Below are 9618 nucleotides of genomic sequence, written 5' to 3' on the forward strand. Positions count from 1 at the left end.
TGACAAAACAGTACAAATCCCCCAAAAGTGACCCCATCTGGGAAACTAGCCACCTCAAGGAAATTATCTAGGGGTATGGTGAGCATTTTGACCGCACAGGTTTTTTACAGAATTTATTGGAAGTAGGCCGTGAAAATTAAAATCAACATTTATTCAAAGAAAATTTAGGTTTAGCCATTTTTTTTCTCATTTCCACAAGGACTGAAGGAGAAAAAGCACCGTAAAATTTGTAAAGCAATGTCTCCCGAGTAAAACAATACCCCACATGTGGTAATAAACGGATATTTGAACACAGGGCATGGCTTAGAAGGGATGGAGTGCCATTTGGCTTTGGGAGATCACATTTAGCAGGAATGGTTTGAGAGGCCTTGTCACATTTACAAAGCCCCTGAGGGGACTAAACAGTGGAAACCCCCCACAAGTGACCCCATCTGGGAAACTAGACACCTCAAGGAAATTATCTAGGGGTATGGTGAGCATTTTGACCGCACAGGTTTTTTACAGAATTTATTGGAAGTAGGCCGTGAAAATTAAAATCAACATTTATTCAAAGAAAATTTAGGTTTAGCCATTTTTTTTCTCATTTCCACAAGGACTGAAGGAGAAAAAGCACCGTAAAATTTGTAAAGCAATGTCTCCCGAGTAAAACAATACCCCACATGTGGTAATAAACGGATATTTGAACACAGGGCATGGCTTAGAAGGGATGGAGTGCCATTTGGCTTTGGGAGATCACATTTAGCAGGAATGGTTTGAGAGGCCTTGTCACATTTACAAAGCCCCTGAGGGGACTAAACAGTGGAAACCCCCCACAAGTGACCCCATTTCGGAAACTACACCCATTGAGGAAATTATCTAGGGGTATAGTGAGAATTTTTAGTTTTGTTTTAGGTGTTTTTTTTTACAATTTTTAAATGATCAAATTTTAAATGGGGCTGGTCAGTAGAAAAATTAATAATTGGTCATGGCCAGTATGGGAGACAGAAAAGGTGAATAATGAATAAATAAATTAAAAATCCAAGGAGGTATGATATATTTTGAAACATTGGTTCATGCACAGGCCGGGATTTGTGGGACATGTCTCACAATGGTATGTGGTGTCCTTACGAATGCCTCGCTTGGCACACACACGGCATTTTTTTTGGGGCTTCTTTTTTTTTTCAGTGGGGGGGATTTCTGTCGGGAAATGCTGGCCGGGAATTATCCTACTGACGGAAGAGCCAGATGAACTGCCCTCTCCTTCCTGGTTACCAAACATCAGGGACTTTATGACCTTTTCCTGAAATTGCAGGAACGTACCTCCACTGCTGGCATATCTATAGAGGACAAAGGCGTTGTATAAAGCCATCTGTGTAAGATGCACAGACAGCTTCTTATACCATACTCTGGTCTTGCGCATGGCGTTGTATGGTTTTATAACCTGGTCGGACAGGTCAACGCCACCCATATACTTGTTGTACTCCTGTACACAATATGGTTTTGGGACTTGGGAAGTGGATCCACGTACAGGGACTAGGCTGCATCTGCTGTCGTGTATGCTGGTCAGTATAAGGACGTCCCTTTTATCCTTATACTTTAGGAGGAGCAGATTGTCGCAGCAGAAAGCTTTGCTCTCTCCTAATTTTAGGATCTGACCCAGCAATGTTTTGGGGAGGCCCTTCTTATTTTTGCGGATTGTTCCGCATACCAAGGTGGATCTGGACAAGAGAACTTTTACTAAGGGGACACTGTTATAAAAGTTGTCCAGATAAAGATGATAGCCTTTCCCAAGTAAAGGATGGATAAGATCCCATACGATCTTTCCACTAATTCCAAGGAAAGGGGGGCATTCTGGGGGATCTATATGGGAGTCTTTTCCCTCATAGACCCTAAAGGAGTAGGTGTAACCGGTGGCACTTTCGCACAGCTTGTAGAGCTTTATGCCGTACCGGGCTCTTTTATTGGGTAGATACTGCCTGAAGTGCAGTCTACCCTTGAAGCTGACTAGGGATTCATCTACCGAAATATTTTGCTGGGGGGTATAAACGTGGGAAAAAATTTGGGAGTAGTGGGCAATCAATGGTCGTATTTTATATAGCCTATCAAAATTTGGGGCCTGTGGGGGTGGGCACTGGCTATTATCATTGTAATGAAGGAATTTCAGGATGGCTTCGAAGCGCTTCCTTGGCATTACTGTGCGGTAAATGGGGGTGTTATATAAAATATCAAGGGACCAATAGTCTCTAATCCTAGGCTTTTTTATTAGGCCAAAACTTAAAAATATGCCCCAAAACTTCCGCAATTCCACTAGGTTTGTGGGGGTCCAATTTTGGCTTCTCCCATAATAAGAGTCAGGGTTCTGGGCGATAAATTGTTCCGCATAGATGTTGGTCTGCTGGACCATTAACGCTAAAAGGGAGTCTGAAAAAAAAAGGTTAAAATAATCAATGGGGCTGAAACCCGTCATTTCAATTTGAATGCCTGAGCGGGCTGTAAACTCAGGCACCTGGGGGGTATAATTCTCTGCAGCTTCCCAGGTCAGCTCAGGCAGATCAGGAACTACGGCTCTTCTACGCCGACTGGGGGGTGCAGATTCAGAGTCACTGGATGCAGAGGAAGATGGAAGCACGAACTGCTCCTCACCTTCACTTGCGCTGTCCGTGTCGGAACACAGCATTGCAGATGCTTCCTCGGCTGAAAAGACTCTTTTGGCCATACTGAAAAACTTGTGCTACCTAACTAACTAAAAACAGGTTAGTGGGCACAAAAGGGCAGAAAAGCGGCAGATCGCTGTTTTTTTTGAACTTACGCACTGTATTTATTCCTGTCTCCGTCTCTCACAAGCTCTCTGACAGGAAAGAGCTTGTCAGAGACGGAGATGCCGGCAAACCACTGCTCCTGCGCTGTGATTGGCCTGTCAGTACTGACCAATCACAGCTCGTTTCCGGCACAGGGACCACTCTGATTGGTCCTGTTTGAATCCTGCTTTGTGATCGGGACGCTGTCACCATGTCTGTTGACATGGTGACAGTTTGAAGCTTGGGCATGCACAGCTTCCCCATGGCTCCTCTATCCCCCCCACGGGTGCAATAGGCAGGCACCACTGCTACTGCGCTGTGATTGGCCTGTCAGTACTGACCAATCACAGCTTGTTTCCGGCACAGGGACCACTCTGATTGGTCCTGTTTGAATCCTGCTTTGCGATCGGGACACTGTCACCATGTCTGTTGACATGGTGACAGTTTGAAGCTTGGGCATGCACAGCTTCCCCATGGCTCCTCTATTCCCCCCACGGGTGCAATAGGCAGGCAACACTGCTCCTGCGCTATGATTGGCCTGTCAGTACTGACAAATCACAGCTCGTTTCCGGCACAGGGACCACTCTGATTGGTCCTGTTTGAATCCTGCTTTGCGATCGGGACGCTGTCACCATGTCTGTTGACATGGTGACAGTTTGAAGCTTGGGCATGCACAGCTTCCCCATGGCTCCTCTATTCCCCCACGGGTGCAAAAGGCAGGCACACACCGCTCATACTCGGAGCTGGCTCCCGGCCGCTTTCGGAAGGAGACGCCGAGGTGGCCTTGCTCGTGCAACTCCAGGTGGGCTTGAGGCTTCCGAAAATGCCATAAAAAAAAAAATATTTTTTTATCGACCCGCGAGCGAAGCCGACGGGGAGTTCCAGGAGGTCGGCATGAGTTGGCCGTGCATACCGCTAAAGCCCTGAAACTCGAACGCCGGCGCTGCAAAGCTCGTACACGGCTGCAACCGGGCTGGCACGGCTTCCCCATGGCTCCTCTATCCCCCCAAGGATGCCATAGGCAGGCACACGCCGCTCATACTCGGAGCGGGCACACCGCCGCTGACATGCATCCTTCGCGGACCGGAAGTGCTTGTCAGGCGGCTGGACACAACGGGACTCGCCGCGGGCGCTGCGGAGCTCCCACAAGGAAGCTGCCGGTATGCACAAGCTCCCACGGGGCCCCTCTATCCCCCCACAGGTGCCATAGGCAGGCACACGCCGCTCATACTCGGAACTGGCTCCCGGCCGCTTTCGGAAGGAGACGCCGAGGTGGCCTTGCTCGTGCAACTCCAGGTGGGCTTGAGGCTTCCGAAAATGCCAAAAAAAAAAAAAGATTTTTTTATTATGAAGGTAGAAAAATCAGCGGGACCGACCCGCGAGCGAGGCCGACGGGGAGTTCCAGGAGGTCGGCATGAGTTGGCCGTGCATACCGCTAAAGCCCTCAAACTCCGACGCTGGCGCTGAGGAGCTCGTACACGGCTGCAACCGGGCTGGCACGGCTTCCCCATGGCTCCTCTATCCCCCCAAGGATGCCATAGGCAGGCACACGCCGCTCATACCCGGAACGGGCACACCGCCGCTGACATGCATCCTTCGCGGACCGGAAGTGCTTGTCAGCCGGCTGGACACAACGGGACTCGCCGCGGGCGCTGTGGAGCTCCCACAAGGAAGCTGCCGGCATGTACAAGCTCCCAAGGGGCCCCTCTATCCCCCCACGGGTGCAAAAGGCAGGCACACGCCGCTCATACTCGGAACTGGCTCCCGGCCGCTTTCGGAAGGAGACGCCGAGGTGGCCTTGCTCGTGCAACTCCAGGTGGGCTTGAGGCTTTATTATGAAGGTAGAAAAATCAGCGGGACCGACCCGCGAGCGAGGCCGACGGGGAGTTCCAGGAGGTCGGCATGAGTTGGCCGCTCCTACCGCTCTTGCCCTGGAAGTCCACAGCGGGCGCTGCAGAGCACCTACACGGCTGCCCCCGGTCTTGCACAGCTTCCCCATGGCTCCTGTATCCCCCCCACGGGTGCAGGCACACGCCGCTCATACACTCTGGGGCTGGCTGACAGCCCAGGTGACATGCCACCTCCTAGCCGACCGGAAGTACATGTCAGGCGGCTTGGGACATAGTGGGACCCCCCCCCCCCCCGCTGGCGCTGTGGAGCTCATACACTGTTGCCACCGGGCATGCACAGCTTGCATACGGCTCCTCTACCCCGGGCTGCAATGGGCAGCACACCCCGCTCATACACTCTGGAGCTGGCTGACAGCAACTGCTGCTGATAATGATGATGACGATAATGTGGAAAGGGTTATCTATCGGCGGACAGTGTCACACTCTGGCCCTGGAACTGTGCCACGGTCTGCCTCTGCTGTTCACTACCGCCTCTGACATTTGTGAACATACCCCACTTTAACTTGATTTTAAATGTTTCACTTTCAAATGTTTCACTTTCAGTAGCAGAAATGGCATTCTTTGACATTTGGGCCTTTTTATTGTCACTGCTGTTTGGTCACCAAATGGATCTCCTTGGATTGAGGCCTAGTCCTCTCCCCACCGCCCTGGAACTCTGCCCCGGCCTACGCTGCCTGCCGTCACACCCCTGGCCCTGGAACTGTGTCCCGGCCTGCCTCTGCTGCTCACCACCGCCTCTGACATTTGTGAACATACCCCACTTGAACTAGATTTTAAATGGTTCACTTTCAAATGTTTCACTTTTAGTAGCAGAAATGTCATTCTTTGACATTTGGGCCTTTTTATTGTCACTGCTGTTTGGTCACCAAATGGATCTCCTTGGATTGAGGCCTAGTCCTCTCCCCACCGCCCTGGAACTCTGCCCCGGCCTACGCTGCCTGCCGTCACCCCCTGGCCCTGGAACTCTGCCCCGGCCTGCCTCTGCTGCTCACCACCGCCTCTGACATTTGTGAACATACCCCACTTTAACTTGATTTTAAATGTTTCACTTTCAAATGTTTCACTTTCAGTAGCAGAAATGGCATTCTTTGACATTTGGGCCTTTTTATTGTCACTGCTGTTTGGTCACCAAATGGATCTCCTTGGATTGAGGCCTAGTCCTCTCCCCACCGCCCTGGAACTCTGCCCCGGCCTACGCTGCCTGCCGTCACACCCCTGGCCCTGGAACTCTGCCCCGGCCTGCCCTTGCTGTTCACCACCGCCTCTGACATTTTTGAACATACCCCACTTTAACTTGATTTTAAATGGTTCACTTTCAAATGTTTCACTTTCAGTAGCAGAAATGTCATTCTTTGACATTTGGGCCTTTTTATTGTCACTGCTGTTTGGTCACCAAATGGATCTCCTTGGATTGAGGCCTAGTCCTCTCCCCACCGCCCTGGAACTCTGCCCAGGCCTACGCTGCCTGCCATCACACTCCTGGCCCTGGAACTCTGCCCCGGCCTGCCCCTGCTGTTCACCACCGCCTCTGACATTTGTGAACAAACCCCACTTTAACTTGATTTTAAATGCTTCACTTTCAAATGTTTCACTTTCAGTAGCAGAAATGTCATTCTTTGACATTTGGGCCTTTCTATTTTCACTGCTGCTTGGCCACCAAATGGATCTCCATATCTCGAGGCCTAGTCCTCTCCCCACCGCCCTGGAACTCTGCCCCGGCCTACGCTGCCTGCCGTCACACTCCTAGCCCTGGAACTCTGCCCCGGCCTGCCTCTGCTGCTCATCACCGCCTCTGACATTTGTGAACATACCCCACTTTCACTTGATTTTAAATGTTTCACTTTCAGTAGCACAAATGCCATTCTTTGACATTTGGGCCTTTGTATTTTCACTGCTGTTTGTTCACGAAAGGATCCCCTTATCTTGTGGCCTAGTCCTCTCCACGCCGCCTTGGAACTTTGCCCCGGCCTATGCTGCCTGCCGTCACACTCTGGCCCTGGAACTCTGGCCGGGCATGGGGATGCAAGTTGCTCCCGCTGCCCCCCCACCGGGACCTACCTGCAATCACCCTGGAACTCTGGCTGGGCATGGGGATGCAGTTTGCTCCCGCTGACCCCCTTTCCACCCCACCGGGACCTACCAGCAATCACCCTGGAACTCTGGCTGGGCATGGGGATGCAGTTTGCTCCCGCTGACCCCCTTCCACCCCACCGGGACCTACCAGCAATCAACCTGGAACTCTGGCTGGGCATGGGGATGCAAGTTGCTCCCGCTGCCCCCCCACCGGACCCTACAGGAATCACCCTGGAACTCTGGCTGGGCATGGGGATGCAGGTTGCTCCCGCTGCCCCCCCACCGGGACCTACCTGCAATCACCCTGGAACTCTGGCTGGGCATGGGGATGCAGTTTGCTCCGGCTGACCCCCTTCCACCCCACCGGGACCTACCAGCAATCACCCTGGAACTCTGGCTGGGCATGGAGATGCAGGTTGCTCCCGCTGCCCCCCCCACCGGGACCTACCTGCAATCACTCTGGAACTCTGGCTGGGCATGGGGATGCAGGTTGCTCCCGCTGCCCCCCCACCGGGACCTACCTGCAATCACACTGGAACTCTGGCTGGGCATGGAGATGCAGGTTGCTCCCGCTGACCCCCTTCCACCCCACCGGACCCTACAGCAATCACCCTGGAACTCTGGCTGGGCATGGGGATGCAAGTTGCTCCCGCTGCCCCCCCACCAGGACCTACCAGCAATCACCCTGGAACTCTGGCTGGGCATGGGGATGCAGGTTGCTCCCGCTGCCCCCCCACCGGGACCTACCTGCAATCACACTGGAACTCTGGCTGGGCATGGAGATGCAGGTTGCTCCCGCTGACCCCCTTCCACCCCACCGGACCCTACAGCAATCACCCTGGAACTCTGGCTGGGCATGGGGATGCAAGTTGCTCCCGCTGCCCCCCCACCAGGACCTACCAGCAATCACCCTGGAACTCTGGCTGGGCATGGGGATGCAAGTTGCTCCCGCTGCCCCCCCACCAGGACCTCCCTGCAATCACCCTGGAACTCTGGCTGGGCATGGGGATGCAGGTTGCTCCCGCTGACCCCCTTCCACCCCACCGGGACCTACCAGCAATTACCCTGGAACTCTGGCTGGGCATGGGGATGCAGGTTGCTCCCGCTGCCCCCCCACCGGGACCTACCAGCAATCACCCTGGAACTCTGGCTGGGCATGGGGATGCAAGTTGCTCCCGCTGCCCCCCCACCAGGACCTCCCTGCAATCACCCTGGAACTCTGGCTGGGCATGGGGATGCAGGTTGCTCCCGCTGACCCCCTTCCACCCCACCGGGACCTACCAGCAATTACCCTGGAACTCTGGCTGGGCATAGGGATGCAGGTTGCTCCCGCTGCCCCCCCACCGGGACCTACCAGCAATCACCCTGGAACTCTGGCTGGGCATGGGGATGCAAGTTGCTCCCGCTGCCCCCCCACCGGGTCCTTCCAGCAATCACCCTGGAACTCTGGCTGGGCATGGGGATGCAGGTTGCTCCCGCTGACCCCCTTCCACTCCACCGGGACCTACCACCAGTCACCCTGGAACTCTGGCTGGGCATGGGAATGCAGGTTGCTCCCGCTGCCCCCCCTTCCACCCCACCGGGACATACCTGCAATCATCCTGGAACTCTGGATGGGCATGGGGATGCAAGTTGCTCCCGCTGCCCCCCCACCGGGACCTACCTGCAATCACCCTGGAACTCTGTCTGGGCATGGAGATGCAGGTTGCTCCCGCTGCTCCCCTTCCACCCCACCGGGACCTACCACCAATCACCCTGGAACTCTGGCTGGGCATGGGGATGCAGGTTGCTCCCGCTGCCCCCCCACCGGGACCTTCCTGCAATCACCCTGGAACTCTGGCTGGGCATGAGGATGCAGGTTGCTCCCGCTGGCCCCCCCACCGGGACCTACCACCAATCACCCTGGAACTCTGGCTGGGCATGAGGATGCAGGTTGCTCCCGCTGCCCCCCCACCGGGACCTACCACCAATCACCCTGGAACTCTGGCTGGGCATGGGGATGTAGGTTTCTCCCGCTGGCCCCCACCGGGACCTACCACCAATCACCCTGGAACTCTGGCTGGGCATAGGGATGTAGGTTGCTCCCGCTGCCCCCCCACCGGGACCTACCACCAATCACCCTGGAACTCTGGCTGGGCATAGGGATGTAGGTTGCTCCCGCTGCCCCCCCACCGGGACCTACCACCAATCACCCTGGAACTCTGGCTGGGCATAGGGATGTAGGTTGCTCCCGCTGCCCCCCCACCGGGACCTACCACCAATCACCCTGGAACTCTGGCTGGGCATAGGGATGCAGGTTGCTCCCGCTGCCCCCCCACCGGGACCTACCACCAATCACCCTGGAACTCTGGCTGGGCATGAGGATGCATGTTGCTCCCGCTGGCCCCCACCGGGACCTACCACCAATCACCCTGGAACTCTGGCTGGGCATGAGGATGCAGGTTGCTCCCGCTGCCCCCCCACCGGGACCTACCACCAATCACCCTGGAACTCTGGCTGGGCATGGGGATGTAGGTTTCTCCCGCTGGCCCCCACCGGGACCTACCACCAATCACCCTGGAACTCTGGCTGGGCATAGGGATGTAGGTTGCTCCCGCTGCCCCCCCACCGGGACCTACCACCAATCACCCTGGAACTCTGGCTGGGCATAGGGATGTAGGTTGCTCCCGCTGCCCCCCCACCGGGACCTACCACCAATCACCCTGGAACTCTGGCTGGGCATAGGGATGTAGGTTGCTCCCGCTGCCCCCCCACCGGGACCTACCACCAATCACCCTGGAACTCTGGCTGGGCATAGGGATGCAGGTTGCTCCCGCTGCCCCCCCACCGGGACCTACCACCAATCACCCTGGAACTCT

This window comes from Rhinoderma darwinii, chromosome 4, assembly GCF_050947455.1.
Source record: "Rhinoderma darwinii isolate aRhiDar2 chromosome 4, aRhiDar2.hap1, whole genome shotgun sequence".
Classification (NCBI taxonomy): domain Eukaryota; kingdom Metazoa; phylum Chordata; class Amphibia; order Anura; family Rhinodermatidae; genus Rhinoderma; species Rhinoderma darwinii.